This window comes from Protopterus annectens, chromosome 7.part0 (genome assembly GCF_019279795.1).
Source record: "Protopterus annectens isolate FY-2018-M chromosome 7.part0, PAN1.0, whole genome shotgun sequence".
NCBI classification, from domain to species: Eukaryota; Metazoa; Chordata; order Ceratodontiformes; family Protopteridae; genus Protopterus; species Protopterus annectens.
This window is the reverse complement of record NC_056739.1, coordinates 1,541,291,809-1,541,317,910: the sequence shown is the minus strand read 5'-3', so window position 1 is coordinate 1,541,317,910 and position 26,102 is coordinate 1,541,291,809. Positions and strand designations below refer to the sequence as shown.

The 26,102-nt window shown below is 39.6% G+C and overlaps 1 protein-coding gene across 1 annotated transcript in view; it reads left to right on the top strand.

The window, feature by feature from the left end:
• CFAP92 (cilia and flagella associated protein 92 (putative)) overlaps window positions 1–26,102 on the top strand; it is a 1,173,156-nt gene that overhangs the window by 703,854 nt on the left and 443,200 nt on the right. The gene's annotated exons all lie outside the window — the stretch shown is intronic.

Below are 26,102 nucleotides of genomic sequence, written 5' to 3'. Positions count from 1 at the left end.
AAATTAAAGCAAATATTAATGTAGCTGATGTAGGATTTTATAGGTTTGGCAGAACAAAAGAGACAGTTTCAAAGAATGAGCCCTCATTAGGCCAGTCATTGAGAATAATAGCCTACACTCTGGAACAGAATCCCAGTCCATGTTAGGCAGAGCCCCTCACTGACTCTATTCAAGAGAAATCTCGACGAGTGGATGGGAGATCGTAGGTTTACCCCGGGGGTCATCTCTGTGTCACTGCTAGACAGAGGCATAGTAAACTAAACCCTAAAAGGGCGTAGTGTTCTCATCCTAAGGGGTGGTGTAAGCCACATACACTCTGGCTAGGCTTATAAATGCCCTAGGGCAGATAGCCTAGTACGAACCTATGAACCTATACAACATCTGGAATGCCTGCAGAGAAGCCTTACTAAAAGGATACAAGGCCTAAATAACATGTCCTGTATGGACCGAATCAATGTCCTGTCACTATACTAGGTATCCTACTGACTGCTGGCAAGTGAACTGTGTCAGTATACAAGGCATCCTCTGTCCCAATACTAATGGGTCTGCTGCACATCAGCAAGTCAAATGGCATCAAAAATAGTCAGTCTAGGGATTTTAATCTCTTCTGCAACATCAACAGAACAGTTTGAAAGGACAGGTATATCTCGCAGAGGATACTACTGCTCTGAACAGACTCCCCATCTACATAAAACAAAGATCATCCCTGTCCATATTCAAGCACAACTAGGATGTATGGATGGGTAGTAGAAAATTTACTCCAGGACTGCTCCCTGTGCTACTAATGGACAGAGACAGCTCCTAAATGCTTTATCCCATGCATGGGTCCCCTCAAATTATCTGTGGTATGATCACAGTTGTTTTCATTAGGATGATATATAATTATTAATCATGGGATGGGTAAGGCCATTTTCTAACCAAATGGCATATAAAAAGGGAAACTGGCTAGGTTTAAAATGGACCGCAGTGGCAGCTAACCTGGTGCTTGCCTATGAACCTATGAGGTAAGCAGGCAGTCATGAGACTAGCATGAAAGTTGTTAAGGATGTGGAGAAGTCATGGGTAGAAGTTTATTATGGAGAGAGTGAAGATGAAGAAAAAGTGGTGAATTAGTAGAGAAAGTGAGAAATTAACAGAGAAAGAGAGATGGGAGAGAAAAGACATACTTAAGAAGATGTGTATTATGTAGGTTAGAGATTTTAGGATAGATGGTAGTGCTAAACAGGGCGGTCTTATGTGATAAAAAGTATGTGTAGGTGTTGAGTATGACATGATTAGTGGGAGAATATAAGGTAGTTGAAGATGGGAAGAGAGATTAAGGAAGGAGATTTAGCAAGGATTAAAATAGTTTGGTAACAGACTTAGATAAATAACTGTTAGAACAGGTTATTTTATGGAACGTAGTTAGGACCTAACCAGGTTTGGAGCAATAGCATAGCCAGTTATTGTTTAGGTGTTGTCTGAGCTGTGTTTTGAAGATTGGTAGTTTATATATTTCTTTGACTGGGTGAGGAATAGTTTTCCAGATTTCGAGATTTTGGAGATGTAATAGTCAATGTTTCTGCTGGTTGCTTGATCGTGATGCATGTATTATGTTAAAAGCAACAGATGGATAGAATTTGTTAGCTGCTTTCCAGTTTTCAGAAACTACTAGTTACACTCTGAAGTAGTTGTGCCTGTTGTTTTGCATTAATTAGAATGTAACTTATTTTAACAAACCTCTTAAATCAGGACTGTTCATCATCGCAGCAACACTTTTTCACTGTTTAATTGAAAGTATGATAATATTTTTTAAGTCAGGCTGCTTCATTATCAGAATAAAGTTGTAATGTAAAATATTAATGATTTTTTTTGTGCAGATGGTAATTGACAGAAACTGATCTGTTGTATTGTGCTTATACTACTATGTTTATTTTATGTAATTATCTAAATTTAGAGCCCACTTTAAGAAAGCAGTTAAGACATGAGGGGTGAGCATGGGCCATATATTACTAAATACCAGTGGACTTTTGGAGGTATGAGCCCAAAGAGCACATTCCCTATAAACCTTTCAAAATCTATAGCTCTCTATTGGTAATGTGAGGTCGGAAAGTGCGACCCCTACGACTTTGAAAATAAAAGTGCAACTCAGTTATAACAGCAGTGGTTACATTTCACTTTTCTAAGCTAAGTTATTATTCTTGATCTTTCAACCAGCATCTAGTATCTGTGCCATGCACATCCCCATGTAGCTAATTTCAGCTGTAAACTATGCATCTGCATTATGTTGTTTTCAGAAATAGGAATTTTGTACATTTTGCATCAACATATCAGAAGATGCTGAATTTATGTGAAAAAGGCTGGTGACACTAAAAATATCTAACTCTGAAAGCTATAAATATTTTTTTCTGGGAATACGCAACATTCTTATGGTACCACCTAATACAGTATGATACTGTTCCAGCACCACAAACAGTCGTTTTAAATATTTTTTTCTGAGAATATGCAACATTCTTATGGCACCACCTAATACAGTATGATACTGTTCCTGCACCACAAAGTCGTTTTGTAATGGCTGTATGGAAAGTTTGAGTTTGGAGACTGAAGTTATCCTTCTTGATCAAATGCTGCAAAAGACAGAGCAATAGTTTAAAAGTTGGTGTCCAATATAGTGCACATTGAAAAAATTATTCACATAATATTTACATTTAGTAAAGCTACAAAGAAACAACCATACAATTTCTGGCAAACCTGGAAGTGTAGTACATAGGGTTAAAATTGCAGTCTGTTAAAAAGTTTAACTTATATACCAGGGCTTGGTTCCTTCACAGTATAACAGAAAGTGCTTCAGGGTTGCTTGTAAAGAGGTATTTGCCCCTTGTGGAACTTGTTTGTTTATAGCAAATTAAATCTGGCAACTAGCAACAATACTTTAATACCCTTTAGAAACTCAGTTTACAGCAGACCTCTCACCTGTACCTGTTTTGGAGATACATACTTATTTACCCGTTCACATGATGTACCTACTTTTGAAAGTACATTCTTATTTTCATGCTTGATTTACCTCTTTACGTGATTTTTCTGAACCTCCCTCCCATCAAACACAGTTGTTGAATCTATTTAGCAAAGTGGAAACCAGACTAAATGATCAACATACTGGTAGCACCAATAATTCAAAGAAAGAGGCCCCACATGTTACATCTTCCTTTTTAGAAGCAAATATAAATTACTTTTTTGTAGCAGAGTTTTTTCAGTATCATTCATCATAGTCTACAGGTTTTACATTGCGTCTTTGACACATGCATATGTACATAATTGTGTGTGTGTGTGTGTGTGTGTGTGTGTGTGTATCTATATATATATATATATATATATATATATATATATATATATATATATGGATCTAGGACGTTTGCTCAAGTGAGCAAACGTCTGAATCCATAATAACTGCACACACTTTAACAAAAGCACTTTTATCGAAAAAGTGCTTTCGTTAAAGCGTGTTACAAAAAAAAAAATAAAACACTACATTTACATTTTAGCACAGGGGCTTAGCCCCCCTGCACCCCCCCCCACTTTAATATTCTCCCTCTGAGACTGCACTACAGTGGTGAAAAGGGAAATATCCCTTACCCGCACCATAGTACAGCCTCAGCAACAGGCATACTTACACAAAGGTGCTTCTTTGGTGAAAAGTGCTTTCTCGTAAGTATGCCTGGCCTTTTGGGTTTCGGTCATTTGTTCACTCGAGCAAGCATCCTAGATCCATATATATATATATATATATATATATATATATATATATATATATGTATACACACACACACACACGTGTGTATATATATATATATATATATATATATATATATATATATATATATTTTTTTTTTTTTTTCATTTTTGTGATGTAAGGTTTTCTAAACTTGTATGTGTTCTTCATATTGATTACTGCTCCAATAGTATTAGCTATAAGGGTTATATCCTGTCAAGGATGTAACAGCTGGCCAGCTATCCAAGCTTTAGGGTGCCTTCTGTGTGCCCAAACTCTCAAATAGCTTGACCTGTGCTGACTAAAAGGCAAGTTTGGGGACAAAGCCCTTTAGATCTTTACTACCACTGAAGATTACTCTCTTCTGAGGCTTTTGAGAATTGGAGGTCTGCTTGTGATATTCTTTGCTGGGCAGACAAGTTCCCGTTGGGGAAAAAAACTTCCAGTTTCTTAAATTGGGTTGATATTTTATTAATTCCTATTCAGGAAAGTTATTTAAAGCTAGGAGTGTTGTTATTTAATGGAGTGTATAATTTCTTTCTGTCAGTTGGATAGTATTGTAAACTAACTGAAAACATATTTTTGTGGAAAAATTGTTTATTTTACAGTTGAGAGTCTGCCAAAGTGCTTGTATGCAGTTTTTGCTGTGTTTTTTTACCAACATTTGCTGCTTGTCTTCTCCAGGAAAGAGGAATAATTTTTGACTTGTCCATGGAACAGACTATTGGTCCCACAGTCAGTGTTTCTTCCAGCCACAAAAAGGCAAAGTTAATCCAACAACCATTGCCACCACCATTTGCTATACCTCAGACTACTCAACTTTTATCCCGGATCCTCTGGTGTAGCACCTACAGCCACTGTGGCCAGGGGTTAGCCACATCCTATGCAGTTGTTGGCGTCCCCTTAGAGGACAAGGGAGAGCCACTCTTGTCAGTCCTGGAAGAGAGAACAAGAAAGGTTTCCCTGTTGAGTCAGAATACTGTTCCCATCCCTGGGGAAGCAGCTGTTGCCATTAGTAACAATGTTGGCCATATTTTTCCTGTCAAAAAGAAACAGAAACCAAGCCTTTACCTACTGCTCCTCAAATTTCTTTTGATAGGAGTAGTGCACTGGCCCACAGTTTAATTCAGGCTATTGATCCTTCTTATAAAGTAGCTTCTGGTAAAAGAAAGAGGGATTCCTCTTTTCCTGAGGAGATTCAAGATTCTGAATCTGAATGGGAAGATACAGAGACAGATTCAGGGTTTTATCCTCAGATTTCTGATTCAGACTCAGATGAGAGCTCAGTTTCTGATTCTCCCTGTGTTGATTTCCCTTTCTGTGACACTGTTGCTAGAATGTTCCAATACGTGCTGTGGGAGAGCACTGGGGTTTCTCAGTCCCTCAAAAAATATTATGAGTTGTTACGGAAGGATTCACCAGAACCTAGACCCATTCCTCCTGTCCTGTCTGGTACAGACGATGAATGAGTGTCTTACTGCCTGCAATTTTCCTGATAGTCATCCAGCTGTCCCCAAAAAGGCAGGTAAGATGTATATAAAGTTCCTTAGTTTTTTTTAATTTGTATACACTGTTCCCAAACCTGACCCAGTAGCTGTAGCCTTCATTGATCCCACTGCAGCTAAGCACTTAGTTAATTCCAACCCTACTCTTTCTATTAAGGATGAGAAAATTATTGATAGGTGAGGTGAGAAAGTGCATACGTCTGCAACTTTGAGTTTCAGAATTTTAAATTACCAGGCTCGTATGTTAAATTTTGTTCTGACAAATTGTGAAAATATGAAGAATGTTTTCTATACAGTTTTGTCTTGTGAAGAAAAATCTGCTTTACATAACTTTGTTTCTTCTATTCCACAGGTCAGTACTGTTTTCCATGTGTGTATGACTTTATTGATACTTCTCCCAGAGTTACGGCCACTGATAACGTTTTAAGGAGGTTGCCTTGGATGCATTCTCAGAACCTTCAAGATGATATAAAAATGAGATTTTACATTCTCCCTTGGATAGAGATTTAGTGTTTGGCCCCTGTGCTGCAGAGATAATCAAAATTGTGATGTAATGTGCAAGCTGATCCAGGGAGTCTCTACAATTTTCAGCCTTTCTTTTCCAAATTTTCCAAGGGATTTTCTTTTTCCTCTTCCATGTTTGTCACAAAAAAAAAAAAAGAATAAACAGCTTCAACAGAATTCAGGTAAACATGAGTTTAAGTTGAAATGGCAAAGGCGTTACAAAACGAAATTTTAAACCCCCAAAACCAATGAGAGTCCAACAAGTCTGAAAGACTGTTCAAGAGACTGTGATCCCCTCCCACTCTTCCTCCTTTTCTTTTCCAGAAAGTCTGAAACTTAGTTTTTCTCTTTGCAACAGATTGTTTCACACAAAAGGGTTATGAAAATCATTCATCAAGGCTGTAGATGACAGTGGGAGGAACTTCCTTATTTCTGAGGGGTCATTCCTCATCCCACATATCAGAGTCTTTTATTTCCACCTGTTCTTCATCACATGCTGTCCGAAGGAGTGATAGAACTGCCTCCTCCTTCCCAGGTGGGGAAGGGGTTTTATTCAAGAATGTTCCTAGTGTCAAAGAAAGAAAATACTTGGAGACCAGTTCTGGATCTGTCTTCCCCAAATCTGTTTGTGATAGTACCCAAATTCAAAATTATATCTTTAAATCCAGGGCTCCCCCTCTCCCACCCTACTCCAAAGCAGTCAGTCACTACAGATACCTTGGACTTTGCTTGGGGAGCAATTTCAGGAGGGTAGTTGTTAAATAAATTGTTAAAATCAGACTGTAAAAATCATTAGGCTTTTCAAAATGACAGTCGGTAACACAGGATGCTCAAGTTCTAACAAATATGCATTCTACTAATGATCATTAGGAGGCAAAAAAACATACATAAACATGTACAGAGTTTTGACTAACTTTATTTGGGAAATACCCTTCATTATATACTATTTACAATCAGCTTTTGCCCACCTCACTGACGTGGTCAGTGACAGGGCCTTTACATTACCACAGTACATAAGAAAACGCTGATGTAATGCTTTTTCAAAAAGTTTTTCCCATGAGAATATTGCAGCCTTGCAAGGCACCTGGTCAGTCACAATGTCTTTCCGAGGATGTAACCAATTCAAGGCTCTTAGATTAGTTCGAATACAATGGATGAATGTCTTCTTAATACATTTCTTTGTCTCTCTGTCCACCAGCTGGACATTATCTCCGTAGTGCTCACAAGGCCATTCTCCTCGGTGGAAGCAGGAAAAGATACACATACAGACAGATTCATTACTTTCTAACTTTGCAGATAATATTTACTGAAAGACATGAGCCAGCCAAGCCAGCTACTGTCAGGGTCAAAGTTTTAATCACACTACAGCTAAGCTTCAAGCAATAATATGCAAGTTCATTTCTACTGCCATTCTAGTAAAATAGAATTAAATGCATTACATATTATACTGTTTTCAACCTTTGCACTTCATATATGTTTGAGTACATTTATATATGCCTAAGCACACATTTTTCTAACAGCTTATATATGTCTGAATACATATTTTTCTAACAGCTTATATATGTCTAAGCACATATTTTTCTAACAGTTTATATGTGTCTAAGTACATATTTTTCTAACAGTAGTAGTGCAGGGGGTGTGGGACATCTAGGAGAGATGCAAGCATATAAATATCAAAAAGATGCTTGTCTTGATTAAGGCACTCAACTCTCTGAACCATTCTTGGTCGCTGGGACCTCTTCAGGTGGATGCAAACAATACCATAGTCATGTGATACATCAACAAGCAAGGTGGACCAGGTCATATCCCCTTTCCAGGCTAGCCATGTTAGTTTGGTATATAGCCTTATAGCAAAATCTTACTCTACAGGCATCCTCTACATTCCGTTAGAGCAAAACTGTGTAAGACAACTTGAGCAGGACCAGGGTAGACCCTCATGTATGGAAACTTGATCAGGGTATGTTACAAGAGTTGATCCATCTGTGGTGAATTCCTCAAGCAGACCTTTTTGCTTTCTCTCTGAACTATCAACTGACAAAATTCTGTTCCAGGACTCCATGCAAGAAGGCCTGGAAGACAGATGCCTTTTTTCTTTGGACAGGAATGGTCATGTATGCCTTTCCACTAACATGCAGGGTACGTCTGAAAATACAGAAGGAATCTCCCTATATCACTGTGATGACTCCCTCCTGTCCCAGGCAACCATGGTTCTCCTTTTATTTGGAAATGGCCAGGGCAATAACCACAAGCTTCCTCACAGACTGGATCTACTTAAACAAGACCAGGGATGTTTGATACACCCTGACATCACTGATCTTCACTTGACTGCCTGGATGATATGGTTTTAATTCCTTTTAGGCACATATTATTTGAGGATGTGCAGCAGATACTAATGGGGACAAGAAAGCCTGCTATTAGAAAATCATGTATTACTGAATGGAAATGGTTTTCTAGTTGATGCCAACAACATAACCAGCACCCATTCAGGGCTTTGGTTTTACAATATTTGTGTGAGTTACAATCCTATGGCCTTTCTTATTCCTCTTTCGAGTTCATTTACAGCCCATTTCAGCATGTCTGCCCATGGATCCTCCTCTTTCAATACAGTCTCATGTCAAAATGTCCTTGAAAGGGTTTTGCATAAGAGGCCTCCTAGAAAACCTATGGCTCCTTCTTGGGATCTGAATTTTGTGTCAGATAAGCTACCACTTGCTTTACCTGAACGAGATAGTCTGACTGACTTGAGGTTCTTAACATGGAAAACAGTTTTACTTGTTGCTCTGACCTCTGCAAGAAGGGTATCTGAATTGCAAGCTCTTATGGAGGATCAACCCTATGTCGTTTTTCACAGGGACAGTGTTTCTTTGAGAATTAATCCTGAGTTTACTTTAAGCCAAATTATCCATCTCCCCATTTTTTTTTCTGAACCCAAAACTGAGGGAGAAAGGATACTCCTTACCTTGGATATCCACAGATAACTCCGGTACTATCTTGTCTGAGCTAAATCTTTTAGATCTTTGGATCAATTATTCATTTCTTGTGAAGGTAAGAAGTGACAGCCTGTGTCAAAACAGACTATTTCCAAATGGTTATCTAAGGCTATTATGTTTTGTTATGCTCACCATATCAAATCTTGTCCAGGCAGGGTCAAGGCCTACTCTACGAGGGCTACATCTATGGTCTTTTTGGAAAAGGTTGGATTCTAGAAAAATTCTAAAAGCTGCCAGTTGATCCTCTGTACATACTTTTACAAAGCACTATAAGCTTGATTCCTTTTGAGGTCTAGAACAAGCTTTGCTAGGACCATTATGCATGAGCTTCTGGACCCCTCTCCTTCTGACTCCTAAATATAGTTAGCTATGATAATCTTCCCATATATCTAAGACTAGTGCAGCAATGATCAATATGAAGAACATTGTACAGTTTTGTAAGCTGAACTTACCATAACAGTAGATAGTTTGAGTGATTGCTGCTGCAGTAGCCAGTTCTTCCCTTGGCCCTCCCATTGTTTTTTGATGTGTTTTGTTTATGCCAGAGTGTGGACATATGTTTTTTGTTACTCCTAGCATTGTCCTTTCAGGGCTCAGCAGTCTACTCTCTGTGGCAAAACTCTGTGCCCATACTTGTCTGTTAGTCAGTTTAGTTCAAGCTGCTTGACAGTCTGGGCACTTAGAAGGTGCCCTGAAACGTTGGAAGGTGGCCAGCTGTTCTATCCTTGGCAAGATACAACCCATATAGCTAAGGCTATTGCAGCAGTGATCATTTGACCATTTACTGTTATGGTATGTTCAACTTACTCAAATGTACTTTCTGAATAATATCCCACAATCCTACTGGAAGTGGCAAGAGTTGTGCTATTCAGTGTTCATATTTTATTCTAATTAGGTGATCTTTTTTTAGTGAAGGTACCTATTTTTCAAGAGCTTTTTGTACCTCTAGTGTCTGCAAGTTGAGAGGTATGGCTTAGGGATGTAAAGCCACATTCATTTCAAAGTGAAAAAAAATATTTTTCCATAGCTAACTATGTTGTATTTCCATAGCTAACTATGTTGTAAACAACATTATCTGTGTTAAGATTATGTAGTGTTTCATATCATTAAAATAAGCACTTAATAAAAGTGTGTTAAAAAGGTAAAATTTCTAAGTTATCTTTTTAGTGGAAACAAACATCATCAGAAAAAAACAGAGTTAAAATATATGTGCTTTTCTAAATATCTGAATTGTAAATTGAGGGTTTTTTCAGTTGCTTTGCACTGTTTTTGCAAATTTTCTTCAGGTTTATTATAAATGTTTACTGCTCTCTGTTTTCTACAACACAGAAAACAAGTAGTGTTAATCATGAAATAATTGCATGGAACACAGATGATGTCTTTCCCAAGAATCTTGCTGTTTTAAAATTTAAAAAAGGGAGGGAGGGTGGCCTAATGGTTAAGGTGTTTGCTTTACAAACACGAGGTGCAGGGTTTGATTCTCAAAAGGGATAACTGGCTAGGTTTAAAAATGGCTCGCAAGGGCAGTTAGCCTAGTACTAATCTATTAACCTATGAACTCATAAACACATTAACCTATTAATTTTGTGCACAATGAATAACAGATGCCTTTGTGGCAGCCTCATACTCAGTTATGTAACTGCCAACAGACCTATCCTTAAAGAGAAAAGTTAAGCTAGGGAGAGTTTGCCTTACTGCCAACAAGCAAACAGTTTGAAACAAAACAAATGGCTTTTACATTTGAAACTGGTATGGTAATCATGGCTACAGAGTTTAATAATGTTGCATTTGATGTCATTTTTATTCGTTCCTCAACAAATGGGTTCTGATCTGAACCTTGGATCCGACTCGGCCACTTTCTAAAGATTCCGGGATCCGAATCTTGACCTCCGACCATACCCATAATGATCCTGACCACTACAAACCATCAGATCTCATTTGCTGCTCTTCAAGATGGTCGGGATTGTGATTCCTTGAGCTCCTTTGGGGGGTTGAGAGTGAAAGCTTGCTTTCTTTTATTACATTTAACAGTTCTTTCTTCTCTTTATTACTTAAATTAACCCCCTTACCCTCAATAACTTTCTCTACAGAGTTTTCTGTATTTTTTATACTACCATTGTAGTCCATCCTTCCTTCTTCTTCTATACCCTTAGGTATTGTCATTGTAATATCATCATTGGTAGTTATTTCTTTTTCTCTCTTGTTTCTAACTTAAAAAAAGTCTTTCTTTTTGTCTTAAATTGGTTTGTGTTTTTTCCAGTATGGCTGATAAGCCCACTGGATTTAAAAAATGCACGTCCTGTGGGCATTAGAACCCCCAAATCCTCAATTCTGATGCACACAGGGAGTGTTTTTATTGTTTGAGCCCAACATATCTGGACACCTGCATACTGCTTGTGCGACGATATCTGGACACCTCTTGTTCCATATGTGCAGCCTTTAATGCTAGAGCAATTAGTGACAGGAGGAATAAGCTAATTTTGAAAGACCTCCTTCCTGCTTCAGCTTCATCTTCAGGCACTTCTTTGGGAGCTCAAACCCCCTCTCAGAAATGTAAAGAGCCCAGGGAGCACCATAAGCACTCTCCTGCCCAGTCTTGACAGCCTACACCTACTGTAGAACCTCCAAAGAAGGTTCCTAAAATCTCAGATCTGAAAACGTCTGATCCGGCACAGTCTACTGTTCCATCTCCTCAACCCCGTGCTCCCAGGTTCTCTCCGGATTTGGTGTCTCCAAGACTGAGGTCTGCCTTTTTTCAGGAAATGACTAAGAAGTCTTCAAGGGAACCATCCACATCTTCTTCTGTTAAGTCTTCCTGTAGTCTGTCCGAAGTAGAGGTGGATAGGAGGATGAAGAAATTCCTCAGACACAAATTCAGATAGAGGTTTGTCAACTCTGTCTCCCATCGGATCTGTGTTCCACCAACCTTGTTTTCAACCTGTAATTGCTTCTTCTCTGATCTGATCATCTGTTTTGGAGTCCTTGGATAAAAGTTCACTATTTTGAGATCCCTTTGATTTAGCCTTGGCAAATTTTAAGGCAATACTTATAAAGTTCTTTTACTAGAACATCTCTTCATCAGAAACACCAAATTTTCTTTTGTAAGTATTCATATCTAAGAAAACATCATCTTGGAAATGATGTTTACAGTACAATCCAGCATTCCAAAGGTAAACCAACTTCTCAAAATACTATTTACAAAATCCAGTGTGGGAGAATTATCTGATCGGGAGGAGCTCCTGCTTCTAGTCCATGCTTCCAGTTAGGCTCATTACTTGCCAGACTACTACCACTATTGTGGCTTTACTCAGTCCTGATTAATTCGACCAAGACCATCATTTGATGCAAAAATTCTATATGCTGTTTTACTTGTGTTCCCAGGTCTTGATATCTTTTTCCAAGTCGTATGATAGCACTGATTATTTGCCTTCTAATATAGTCCCATAATAACTCACCTAGCATAGTGAGATATGTTGTCCTATAGATACTGAAAGAGTTAAGACCTCCCAGGCGATTCTAGGATTTCCTTCCTACCAAAGAAAGGACACAAGAGTTTTTCATACATTTATCAATAACAGGTATTGGTGGCTCTAATGGGATACCAGCAACCACATATATTACTTCTGAGACCAAGAACCATCAGAGAAATTGAACTTTTTGTGGAAAGTCTAATTTAACAGTTACCCATTTTCCTACTGGTGATTGTACTGCATCAAGGAACCTACCATTGTGTGTATTCCATTGCTTCCTGGATCAAGGATCCCAAAACAACTCCTAGGAATTTCAGCTTTCCTTTCTGTTCATAGAATGGATACTTTTTCACAAGAAGTTCAGATGTATAATTTATACATAACACATCGGTCTTCCCTACTTTAATTTGGCAATATAAAAGCTGACCATACCATAGCAGCATCTGAAAAATCCTCTTATTATCCATTTTTTCAGTATGTGTCAGATATACAGTTGAATCGTAAACATATGCTGACAATTTAAAATTCATATTGTCTATCATTGCACCCTCATAAGGAGCTTACCTAAGCATCGGAGCTAGGAGTTCAATATACAGCGTGAATAACAATGAGAACAACACACACCTGTGCCTGGTTCCTGTATGCATTTGGATATGCCTAGAGAGTCTGGAACCTGTTCTGATCCTCACCAAAGAACCTGAATAAAGATTCCTCAATAGCTGAACAAAAAAAGTTCTCCAACATTTGTAAATGAAATATCTAGCTAAGCTTATCAAACTCCTTTTTCATGTCAAAGCCCAGAAGAATTAACAGCTCCTGGCCTATTTCAGCATTTTCTATAATTCTTACAGTTTTTGTTATACTGTGCAATGTTGTCCGATCACCTATAATCACCTAATTGATGAGGGCAAATCTGTGCACACAGCATACCTCAACTTGGCAAAGGCTTTCAACACAATCTCACATTCAGGCATTACTGATAAACTTAGCAAACTAAATGTAAACCCCTTTGTCGTAAGATGGATTGCAAACTGGCTCACAAACCGGACACACACATATCAAAGTGGGTGACTGCACATTGACCAGCAGACCTGTTACCAGCGGGGTGCCACAGTGGTCACTGCTGGGCCCCCTACTTTTTGGTATATACTTCTCAGAAGTTCAGTTAAAAACTAAAGGGTTATGGCTGACCAAGTCTGCAGACGACTGCAAACTAGGTGCAATCATTGAACCCCCAAATAATGTTTGTATATTCCAGGAGGGTCTCATACAGACCAACGACTGGTGTATTAGTCACAGTCTCAAACTGAATGCAAAGAAATGTATCATCATTCCCTTTGGCAAAAACAATGTCCCTTCACACTATCAAATCAACAACAATACCCTAAGTACCTATGAAGTGGTAAGAGACCTGGGACCACAAGTTGACTACGACCTTAACTTCGACCACCATGTGTCTGCTGTACTAAGGAAAGCTTTCTATGTAGCACACTTGATTAGTAAAGGCATCACTTCAAGAGCAAAATAAGTTACAACCTCCCTATACTTGGCAGTTATCCGGCCCATAATCATATATAACATCACATTCGGTATGTACTGTACTAAGCACCTGCAGCAATTAGAGAGACCTCATTGGTTTCTAACAAAGAAGATCAAAGGGCTCTAGCATGAGCCTTACACAGAGCAATTAAAGTCCCTGTCACTATACTCTGTACTGTATAGACTTCTTAGGGGAGACATATGCCTGGCCTACATCGTAATCCAAGACCCAAGCCTAATGAGCTAGCTGCATATCCATAAATAAAAATGGGACTAGGGCTACCCATTCCCGGGACTTAAATATGGCCTGCGACTTAAATAGCACATGTTGGAGGGACAGATTTATCCCACAGCAACTGCTGTGTCTTTGGAACAGGCTAGCAATTCATGTAAAACAAAACACCTCTATGCCATTGCTCAAGAGGAACCTAACCTGGACAAGTGGATGGGGTACCGTAAATTCTTACCAGGGATAGCACCCACAACCATCCTGAACATGGGCAGTCATCACTAAATGCAATCTTGGGTATTGACTAGCATGTCTATGGTATTACACACTGGGATGAAATGGCTCAGCTTAACATGACCTCCAGGATAATAGCTTAGTAATCTTCTATGATCCAATGATAAGAGACATTTGGATCAAGGAGACTAAGACAGGAAGGAAAAAAAATAACATTTTTGCTAAAACAGTAGCAAATATTTTGTAGCTGTGATTCAGTATAGATATCGGCAACAGGAATGAGGCTTGTTGAAGTCCTTCCCAGGCTTTGGTACCACAACAATGAGAGGGGGAGCAAGCATTCCTAACACACTCATAAAATAACTTTGCAAAAAAATGAAGATAGTTTATCTTTTATCATTAGGTATATTTAGAGTGGAATACTGCCTGACCCAGTATCTTCCCTTTTCCAGTATCACTTCCTCAGTCTCTTCCTTTAATGTTTTCAGAATATACAATATCATATCCTCATTCAACTTCTTAAGAGCTCACAGCATAATTTAAAGTTGTAATTGTGAAAGATCTCCAACATTGTGACTGGATCATATACCAGTTCATTAGTATAATTATATTTCAGTCTAACTGCCCTTCTTTTTTGAATTTTGGAAATTTCAAACTCAAGGCTAAATATTTCTAATTAGTCAAAGAATTGTCAGAACCCACTGTCCTCATTGTAAACTTAGCATTTTGTATCCAATACTTTAACAAATCAATAACTTTCTTTTTACATTTTTCAATCCGAAATCTGGTCCCTCCTATCTTATCTCATTCCATATTGACATGTTGGTATTGAAGGGACCCAAGTTTTCCCACCACACAAATGCTTATGTAGAAAGATGCCTAACACTTTTTTTTTAAAACTCCCCCATTGTTTAGCATTATATATTATTTCAGTATATTGCCACCTAGTTTTAATAAACACCTTCAGTTCCCTACAAAAGATTTCCACATACAAAAGTAAGCATTCAGCCTCCAGTGTGTGTCAAAATGTTTGCAGTCAGAATCCACTTCTGATAAGACTTCATTATGATCTGAAAAGATTCTAGGTAGGTAGGTAGAACAGCCCTTTCATTAAATATGTGCATATATTCATGCAAACATATAAACTTATCCAACCTTGTAGCGGAATTATGCCTAGCCAAATAAAATGCATAGTAACACTGTCTAACATGGATATATACGTACACACACACATACACACACAGACACACACACACACACACACACACACACACACACACACACACACACACACACACACACACACACTCACACACACAGACATCTGTCCTACCTATAAGATTTAAGTATTTATATATGAAGTCTGAGCATTTAGGACAAAAATGAGCTTGTGACTAACAGTTGCATAAAGACTGAGATATCAGTGCTGGCAGTATTGTCTCCTCACTCTTTCTCGACCTCTCTAAGGCCTTTGATATGGTATACCATCCCCTTCTTCTCAACAAATTCTCCGGCTTAGGCATTTCACCCCCAACTCTGAACTGGTTCTCAAACTACCTTACCAACTGGCAACAATCTACCGAATGGCAACATTCTTTCTTACCTTTTCTTAACATGATCACAGGTGTTCCCCAAGGATCCATACTAGGACCCCTTTTGTTCAGCATATTCATTAACAACTTTCACAACACTCTTATTCAAAGCACCATCATCCAATATGTAGATGATTCTACAATCATCTGGACAGCCAAATCCATATCTGAACTACAACTACTTACCAAAATGCCCTCACAGCAACCAAATCCTGGATGTCCAACAATCATTTTGCTCTAAACCCCAGTAAAATTAAACTCCTGATATTTACTCCCAAAAAAAATTTCCCTCAACAAGAATGAACTCAGTGTTCATTCTCAAATTAACACTATTACTGAAGTTGTTCCAAGTACTAAACTGCTAGGTGTCATCATAGATGAAAACCTAACATTTGACTTCCATATTCACAGCAACATAAAAAAAAACATCAGAAACTGGGCATCCTCTGTAGACATAACTACTTCCTTAACCACACCGCAGAAATGTCTCTTGCCTCATCTTTTCTGCTACTATCTCTATTATATGGTACCCCTATCTTTACCAACATCCAATCCTCCTTGAAATCCAAACTAGACACATGCTACAAGAAGATTGCTAAATTTGTAACAAATGCAAAATTCTCATCCCACCATTCTTCATCACTACGTCAACTGAATTAGCTTGAACTCCCACATTATCTCACATTAGACCAATAACACCCTAGGCTGCATCCTACATGAACTCAGGCAGGAACTTTCAGCACCATTAGGTGCCCTAGTCAGCCAAAGCCTGAGTACTGGCTTTGTCCCAGCTGAGTGGAGGACAGCCACTGTCCTCCCTTTACACAAAGGTGGAGTGTCCACCAATCTGAGAAATTATAGACCCATCAGCCTTACTAGCCTGATCTGCAAGGCCATGGAACGGATTATCATGGACCTCATTAACAAGAACATTGGCAACCTCTAAACACTTGATCCCACACAGTTTGGCTTCATCAAGGGGAGGTCATGTCTGTTAAATTTAGTCGACTTTTTTGAGACAGTCACCAAAGCCATGGATGAGGGAAAGACAGTGCACACCGCCTACCTTGACCTGGCTAAAGCCTTTGATACTATTCCCCACTCAAGCATAATAGATAAACTCTCTCAACTAGGCATCAATCCATATGTTACCAGATGGGTAGCTAACTGGCTCACTGATAGAACCCACCTAGTCATAATAGGGGAAGCCACCTCAAGCAGTAGACCTGTATTGAGTGGTGTACCCCAGTGTTTGGTCTTGGGGCCTCTGTTATTTGGAATATACTTTTCTGAGGTGCATGCCTAAATCAGTGAGCTATGGCTAACCAAGTTTGCAGATGACTGCAAGCTGGGTGCTGTCATCAATTCCCATAGTGACGTGGACATCCCCCAAGAGGGTATCACCCAAACAAATGATTGGTGCCAGAAACATGGCCTCAAGCTGAATACAAAAATGCATCATCATCCCCCATGTCCTAAGCATGCAGTCAGTCGTGAGGGATTTGAGCACCCAGATTGATAGCAACCTGACTGTCGACCACCATGTTGCTTCCATTGTATGGAAAGTTTTCTACATGGCCCACCTCATGAGTAAGGGCATCTCATCCAGGGACAAAGAGGTCATAACATCCCTGTATTCTTCCCTTATAAGGCCCATTATTGAGTACAATGCCCCATTCAGCATGTACCTCGCAAAGCACATGCAGCAGCTGGAGAGACTACAGAGGTTCCTCACCAGGAGAATCCAGGGTCTCAAAAATCTACCACACACAGATAGGCTAAAAGCCCTATCCCTCTATTCTGTTTCATACAGACTCCTCAGGGGTGACCTCTGTCTGGCATACAAGATGATCTCAGACCCTGCATTGATGGGACTGCTGCATATCCATAAGTCAAGCTCCAGTCGAGTAATCCAAATACATGGCCTCAACCTGGTCTGTGGCATCAATAGGACTTGTTGGCAGGACAGATTTGTGTCCCAGAGACTCCCCCATCTGTGGAATAGACTTCATCTCCACGTCAAGCAGAGTGCCTCTTTGCCCCTTTTTATGGGCAACCTAGATAACTGGATGGGAAATAGAAAATACATCCCTGGGATTTGTCTATACATGGGCTAAACTCTTGGCTAGCCTTATAAGGGCCTCAGGGCCAATAGCCTAGTAACTTCCTGTGATCCTATGATATTTACAATTAACAATGGCACATAAATTTATAAATAAACCATCAAATTGCCCTGTCCGTTCTAATTTTCTTACCACATACCACCCAAATACATCTCTTAGATCTGAAAATAAACTTTTGCTCAAAGTAGAAAAACAAATCTCTCAGCTGATCAAATGCCACATGCTTTACTCTTACTGTCTCAAAACTATGGAATGCCCTCCCACCATCAATTAGAACCACTAGCACTCCTTCTCTCTTCAAGAAGTCGCTCAGATAACACCTGTCTTATCTCTGGCAATACACATGTTCCAGAACCACACTCCCTAAAACCTAACTTTCTCCTCAACACCATCACAACTAATTCTATCTGTACTCTTAGTCTTCACAACTTTCTATTTCTCAATTCCCACAAAACTGACCTGCTTGCACTGCCCTATTTACTTCCCAACTATTTATACCCTCTAAGTGTTGAAAATCGTAAAACATATATTCTACTGTACAAGCACCTTTATTTCAATAAGTACTGCTGTAAAATGACTGTAAATGGCTCAACTGCAGCCCTCCTATGTGGTTGTCTTGATTACAATGACCTATGTGTGCTGTAAAGGTCATGTATTGTGCTCTGTAATACTCTGTATTGTTTCATTCATATTGTGTACTGTTAACTTTATTGTGGAGCTTTTCTCCCTGGGCCTCCACTGAAAATGGACTCACTTCGGTCCAGTGGACTTTCCCAGTAAACAAATGCAAACAAAATAAAATAATAAATGAATAAAATAAATATCAGTGGCAAGTGGGATATACATAGAGAATTATGAGTAAGTCACCAATTCTAACTGCGTTATTATGTGTTCAAGACTTGGATGCCAAGATTTTCACCTTGAAAGCAATGCTCGAGAAGTGAATCTTGGCATCCATGTTGAGAACATATATTAGGTTAGCATTGGCGACCCACTCATAATTCTTTGTAGTGCATGGAGCTTTATCGGCTCCATGTACTACTAGTTAAAGACAAAAAAATGCTAAGTGTTTTGTTGGCTTTCAAAGCCATAAAGCACTTAGCAAGTGCTGTCAGAAAGGTAGTGTGTAATTCAGTCCTTTATGTTTACACTCATCTTCAATGCCTTTCAACCATACCTCTCAAACTCCTAACACAAGAAATCTGGGCAAAGCCAAAAGTAATGGGGGCATAAAGGCTCAAAAGTAGGTTTCTGGTGAATTTGCTCCTCACTGATTTACCAGAAACCCACAAATTTTATGAGGAAGAGACTAATAATATCACATTCTGCAAAAGCCTGGACAGTTGAGAGGTATGCTCTCAAATGTCCAGAATTTCGTGGAAGGTCCAGATTTTTGCCTCATATGTTGGGTGTGTTCTTCATAAAGTCTGTGGTTTTCAGACAAATTACTGGGAATTGAAGATACTAAATGTTGGAATACGTTTATATTTCAGACTTCATATTCTTCAGAAAAGCAGGTGAACATACATCTTGTCATTCTAATAACTTTCTAAGTTTAGAACAGGAAGTCAGGGACATGTTACCGAAGGACAACAGGCAGAAATAAATCTTTTATTCTGCCAAGGTCATTTGCACTGGCAGAATTTACTAGCTATCCAGAGACCCAACCTTAACAACTTTAGCAAGGGATGCTTAACATTTGTTAATGTTGAGTCTCATGCCACTCTAGCACTTAATTGATTTGTCCTTTTCTGAATATCAAGGCATAATAAGCGAGCTCCATGCACTGTATGTTTATTATATTAAACAGCTGACCTCCCATCCTACCCTTACATGTTAAAAATCTCCCTTTGTATGGCCTCATCTTCATCATTTTGAAGGAGAGCCCTCTCCTCATTAACAAAGCCACCCCATGTCTTCTGCCTCCTGGATATAATTAATATCCCATCTGGTAAAACCCAAACGTCCAATATTTTTTATACGTAAGTTCAATCAAGTGTGCCTTTTGCAACAGTATGATATCTAAGTCTAGATTCTTTAGATATATTAGAACCCTCCCTGCTTGATAGGACAGAAAAACGCATTAACAAAACCCATCTTGCCCTTCTCCCCTCCTAACTACTTTCTCCTTCCATTTCCACCCCTCCTACTCTCCCTCCCCTCCTGACTACTCCTCTCTCCCTCTATTTTCCACCCATGCTACTGTCTCACTATTATTAGCCTTCCCCCCTCCTGCCATACTTTGCACTCCACTCTCCCCTTAAAAATATTTACAGTTACTGATACTGCATATTTTAAAACCCTTTTTCATTGCATCAAGCTTTGATGTTTTTAAATCTCTTAGCTTCATAATTTTTAGTTTACATTATTTTGCATATCTGTTCTCATTTATATTGTATATTTTCTTTGTTTTATTGAATTTTACTTTCTACTATATTTTGTGCTATTATTTACATTTCTCATTGCACTTTCATTATCTTTTTTTTATGTGGAGCTTTTCTCACAGGGCTTCTGCTGAAAAGAGATGTTTTTTTCTGTACAGTTGGGTTATCCCAGAAAACAAATGCAAGAATATAACAGCCAAGCAGCTTCTGAAGTCTCAGGGCACTTTCCACATGCCCAAAGCATTAGTCGGCTCAAGTTGAGCTGATATAAAGGACATGTTTGGGTATCAAGCCCTTTAGAGCTTTCATGCCAACAGGGAGAGCCCAAGCCTTGAAAGGACAATGCTAGGAACAACAAAAAATAAAACTCCACACCCTGCCATAAACAACACACCAAAAAACATATGGGATGGAGGGAAGGAGCAGCTACCGCAGCAGTGTTCATTTGAACATCTACTGTTATGGTAAGTTTACTTACACAACTGTACTATTTTCATCATATTGATCACTGCTTCAGTAACTATATGGGTAGAATACCTTAGATTACTAAATTTGGGAGGTGGAAGTAGAAGGGTCCAAGAGCCCATGGAGAATGGTCCTAGCAAAGCCTGATCTAGAGAAGGAATCAAGCTTACAGTGCTTTGTAAAAGTATGCACAGAGGACCACATTACTGCTTCTAGAATACTGCTAGAATCCAACCCTTTCCCAAAAGTCATAGATGAAACCAAGACACTGGTAGAGTTAGCCTTGACACTGCCTAGAAACGTCTTGTTGTGGTGAATATAACAAAAGTAATAGCCTTAGACAACCATTTGGAAATAATCTGTTTTGACACAAGTTGTCCTATCTTCTTACTTTCACAAGAAATCACCAATTAATATGAAGACCTGAAAGATTTAGTTCTGTCAAGATAGTACCCCTGTTGTCTATAAACATCCAAGCTATGGAATATCCTTTCTCCCTCATTTGTAGGTTCAGGAAAGAAAAAGAGAGTGGAGGAAGATGCACACAGGTGGATTATATCCTATGCAGGAAGCCAGTATGAAGGAGATTGGAGACGGGAAAGTGTAGTTAGGCAGCATAGAATAGTGGTCTGTAGGATGACATTGGTGATCAAGAAGAGGAGGACAAGTGTGAGAGCAGTGCCAAGGATCAAATGGTGGAAGTTGAAAAAAGGTGATTGTGAGGTGGAGTTCAGAGAAGAGTTAAAACAGGCACTGAGGCGCAGTGAATAGTTACCGAATAGCTGGATAACTACAGCAGAGCTAGTAAGGGAGACAGCTAGAAAGGTACTTGGTGTGACATCTGGAGAGAGGAAGGAGGACAAGGATACCGGGTGGTGGAATGAGGAAGCACAGGAGAGTATACAGAGGAATAGGCTGGCAAAGAAGAAGTGAGATTGTCAGAGAGATGAAGAAAGTAGACAGGAGTAGACGGAGATGAGGAGCATGGCAAAGAGAGAGGTGGCGAAGGCTAAGGATAAGGCATATGGAGAGCTGTATGAAAGGTTGGACACTAAAGAGGGAGAAAAGGACTTGTACCAATTGGCTAGACAGTGGGACCGAGCTGGGAAAGATGTGCAGCAGGTAAGGGTGATAAAGGATAGTGAGGGAAACGTACTCACAAGCGAGGAGAGTGTGTTGAGCAGATGGAAAGAGTACTTTGAAGGGCTGATGAATGAAGAGAATGAGAGAGAGAGAAGGTTGGATGATGTGGGGATAGTGAATCAGGAAGTGAAACAGATTAGCAAGGAGGAAGTACGGACAGCTATGAAGAGGATGAAGAATGGAAAGGCTGTTGGTCCAGATGACATACCAGTGGAAACATGGAGGTGCTTAGGAGAAATGGCAGTGGAGTTTTTAACCAGATTGTTTAATGAAATCGTGGAAAGTCAGAGGATGCCTGAAGAGTGGAGAAAAGGTGTTTTGGTACCTATTTTTTTAAGAATAAGGGTGATGTGCAGAGCTGTAGTAACTACAGATGGATAAAACTGATCAGTCACAGCTTGAAGTTATGGGAAAGAGTAGTAGAAGTTAGGTTAAGAAGAGAGGTGATGATTAGTGATCAGGAGTATGGTTTCATGCCAGGAAAGAGCACTACAGATGCAATGTTTGCTCTGAGAGTGTTGATGGAGAAATATAGAGAAGGTCAGAAGGAGTTGCATTGTGTCTTTGTGGACTTGGAGAAAGCATATGATAGGGTGCCTAGAGAGGAGCTGTGGTATTGTATGAGGAAGTCAGGAGTGGCAGAGAAGTAAGTAAGAGTGGTACAGGATATGTACGAGGGTAGTGTGACAGTGGTGAAGTCTGCAGTGGGAGTGACACATGCGTTTAAGGGGGAGGTGGGATTACATCAAAGATCAGCTCTTAGCTCTTTCTTATTTTCAATGGCGATGGACAGGTTGACAGACGAGATCAGACAGGAGACCCCATGGACTATGATGTTTGCAGATGACATTATGATCTGTAATGAGAGTAGGGACCAGGTTGAGGAGACCCTGGAGAGGTGGATATATGCTCTACAGAGGAGAGGAATGAAGGTCAGCAGGACTAAGACAGAATATGTGTGTGTGTGAATAAGAGGGAGGATAGAGGAATGGTGAGGATGCAGGGAGTAGAGTTGGTGAAGGTGGATGAGTTTAAGTACTTGGGATCAACAGTTCAGAGTAATGGTGAGTGTGGAAGAGAGGTGAAGAAGAGAGTACAGGCAGGATGGAGTGGGTGGAGATGAGTGTCAGGAGTGATTTGTGATAGACCAGTACCAGTAATAGTGAAAGGGAAGGTCTACAAGAGGATAGTGAGACCAGCTATGTTGCATGGGTTGGAGACAGTGGCACTAACAAAAAGATTTGCACTGGGTGTGACAAGGATGGATAGGATTAGGAATCAGTATATTAGAGGGTCAGCTCAGGTTGAACAGTTTGGAGACAAAGTCCGAGAGGCAAAGATTGCGTTTGTTTGGACATGTGCTGAGGAGGGATGCTGGGTATATTGGGAAAAGGATGCTAAGGATGGAGCTGCCAGGTAAGAGGAAAAGAGGAAGGCCTAAGATAAGGTTTATGGATGTGGTGAGAGAGTATGCAGGTGGTTGGTGTGATAGAGCAAGATGCAGAGGACAGGTAGAAATGGAAACAGATGATCCGCTGTGGCAACCCCTAATGGGAACAGCTGAAAGAGAAGAAGAAGAAGGAAAGAAAATGGGGGATGGATAGTTTGGCTTAAAGTAAAGTTGGATACTACTTTAGGCACAAAAGGAGGATTAGTTCTCAAAGAAACCCTGTCCCTCTGGAAAATTAGGTTAGGTTGACTCACCACAAGAGCTTGCAACTCAGATAATCTTCTTGCAGGGGACAGAGCAGTTGATAAAACTGTTTCCATGTTAAGAACCTCAAATCAGCCATGTTAGCTGGTTCAAATACAGCAAGTGTTAGCCTCTCTAAAATAAAATTAAAATCCCAAGGAGGGGCTACTAGTTTCCTAGGACACGTATTATGCAAAACATCTTTTAAAAAACATTTTAACATAAGAATCCATTTAAAAAGAAGGATCCATGGGTAGACATGCTGAAATGGCTGATAAATGAATCTTGATGGAGGAGTATGAAAGGCCATAGGATCTTAACCCACACAAATATTGTAAAATCAGAGAACAACTAGCCATGAATGAGTGCTGATTATGTTGTTGGCACCAAGTAGAAAACCTTTTCCGTTTGCTAATATATGATTTTCAAGTAGCAGGCTTTATTGCCTCCATTAGTACTTGCTACATATCCTCAGTAAACAGGTGTCTAAAGGGATTTAAGACCCTATCATCCAGTCAGCCACTTGAAGTTGATTGGGGTCAGGGTGTATTAAACACCCCTAATCTTGTGTGTGTAGATCTAGTCTGTGAGGAAGCTTGGGGTAATTGCCCCTGGCTATTTCCGAATGAAAGGAGAATCATTGTTGTGTGGGCCAGAAGAGAATCACCACAATGATCTTGGGGGATTTCTTCTGAATTTTTAGAAGTACCCTGGATATTTATTTATTTATTTAACATTTGTTTACCGGGAAAGTCTGACTTGGAACAAAGCCAATTTTCAGCAGAGGCCCGGAGAGAAACGCTGCAGATGTATGTCTTTGTAATGTGGAAGGAAACCGGAGCACCCAGAGGAAACTCACATGAATGCAAGGAGGACATGCAGACTCTGCACAGAAGGCACTCCAGCCAAGAATCAAACCAGAGAATCTCTTGGTGTGAGGCGACATCACTACCGCTGCACCACTGTGCCATCCAAAATGGTCATGCTGCATTGGCCAAGAATTGAACCTAGGCCTCCCGTGTGACAGGCGAGAATTCTACCACTGAACCACCATTGCTCACTAGGGTGGAGAAGCATACAAGAACATTACTGTCGAAGGAAAAGAGATGTCATCTGTCTTCCAGGCCTTCTAGCATGGAGCCCTGTAGTACAATCTTGTCAGATGATTATTCAGAGAGGAGGCGAATAGGTCTACTTTAGGAATTCCCCACAGATGGGTCAAATCTTGGAAGACCTCCTAATTTAGTTTCCATTCATGAGGTTTTACCTTTGTCCTGCTCAGTTTGTCTGCCACACAATTTTGCTCTGACAGAATGTAGAACGCCTGTAGAGTGACATTGTGCTGTGAAGCTATAACCTAAGCTAACATGGCTAGTCTGAAAAGGGCATGACCTGGTTCCCCCTTGCTTGTTGATGTACCACAAAACTATGTTATTGTCTGTAACAACTTGAAGAGGTACCAGTGGCCAAAGATTATTCAGAGAATTGAGTGGATTCATTAGGGTAGGCATCTCTTTTATATTTCTATTTACATGACAAAGACAATTATTGAGTATAATGCTCCTTGTTGCCTGTATCTGTCCAGACACATGCAACAACAGGAATGCCCATAGAGAAACCTTACAAAAGAATACAAGGTCCAAACAATATGCCAACTGCTAAGAGGTGACTTGTGTCTGGCATACAAGGTATTCTCCAACCCATTACTGATAGACCTACAGGACATCAGCAAGTCAAATGGCATCATAAATACTCAGTCTAGGGATCTAAACCTCTTCTGCAACATCAACAGAATGGTTTGGAGGGACAGATATATCTCATAGAGGATGCCACTGCTCTGGAACAGATGCCCCATCCACATAAAACCAAACTCATCCCTGTTCATATTCAAAATCAACTTGGATCTATGGATGGACAATAAAAACTTTACCCCAGGGACTGCCTCCTGTACTACTAATGTATAGAGGCAGCTCCTAACTGCTTTATCCTATGCTTGGGCCCCTTCAAATTATCTATGGTACGATTCCAGTTATTCTCACTTGGGTGAAATATATAATTATCAACCATGGGATATATAAGGCCAGTTTATGTCAAATGGGACAGGTTAATTCAAGTATCAAAAGGGAAATTGGCTAGACTTTAAATGTCTGTAAGGGCAACCAGCCTAGTACTTACCTATGAACGTGTGCTGACTATCCATTTTTTCCCTCAAATAAGTTTCAAATTTCCACACATGACTGCAGTAAAATAATGCACATAAATAGAGTGTAGGCATACACAACTTTCTAACACAGGCATACCCAGTTTTTAATGTGCTTATTACCAAAAGCAAAGAAAATCAATCCCTTCTCTTGGATGCTGCAGCTTCACTCTGTAAATACATCAAGCCCTAATTAAAGTTCACAATGGAAGTTAGACTTTATTAACACTATGTTCAGGTTTCCCTCTCCCTTTTCCTTCTGTTTAAGACTGAAATGTTTTTT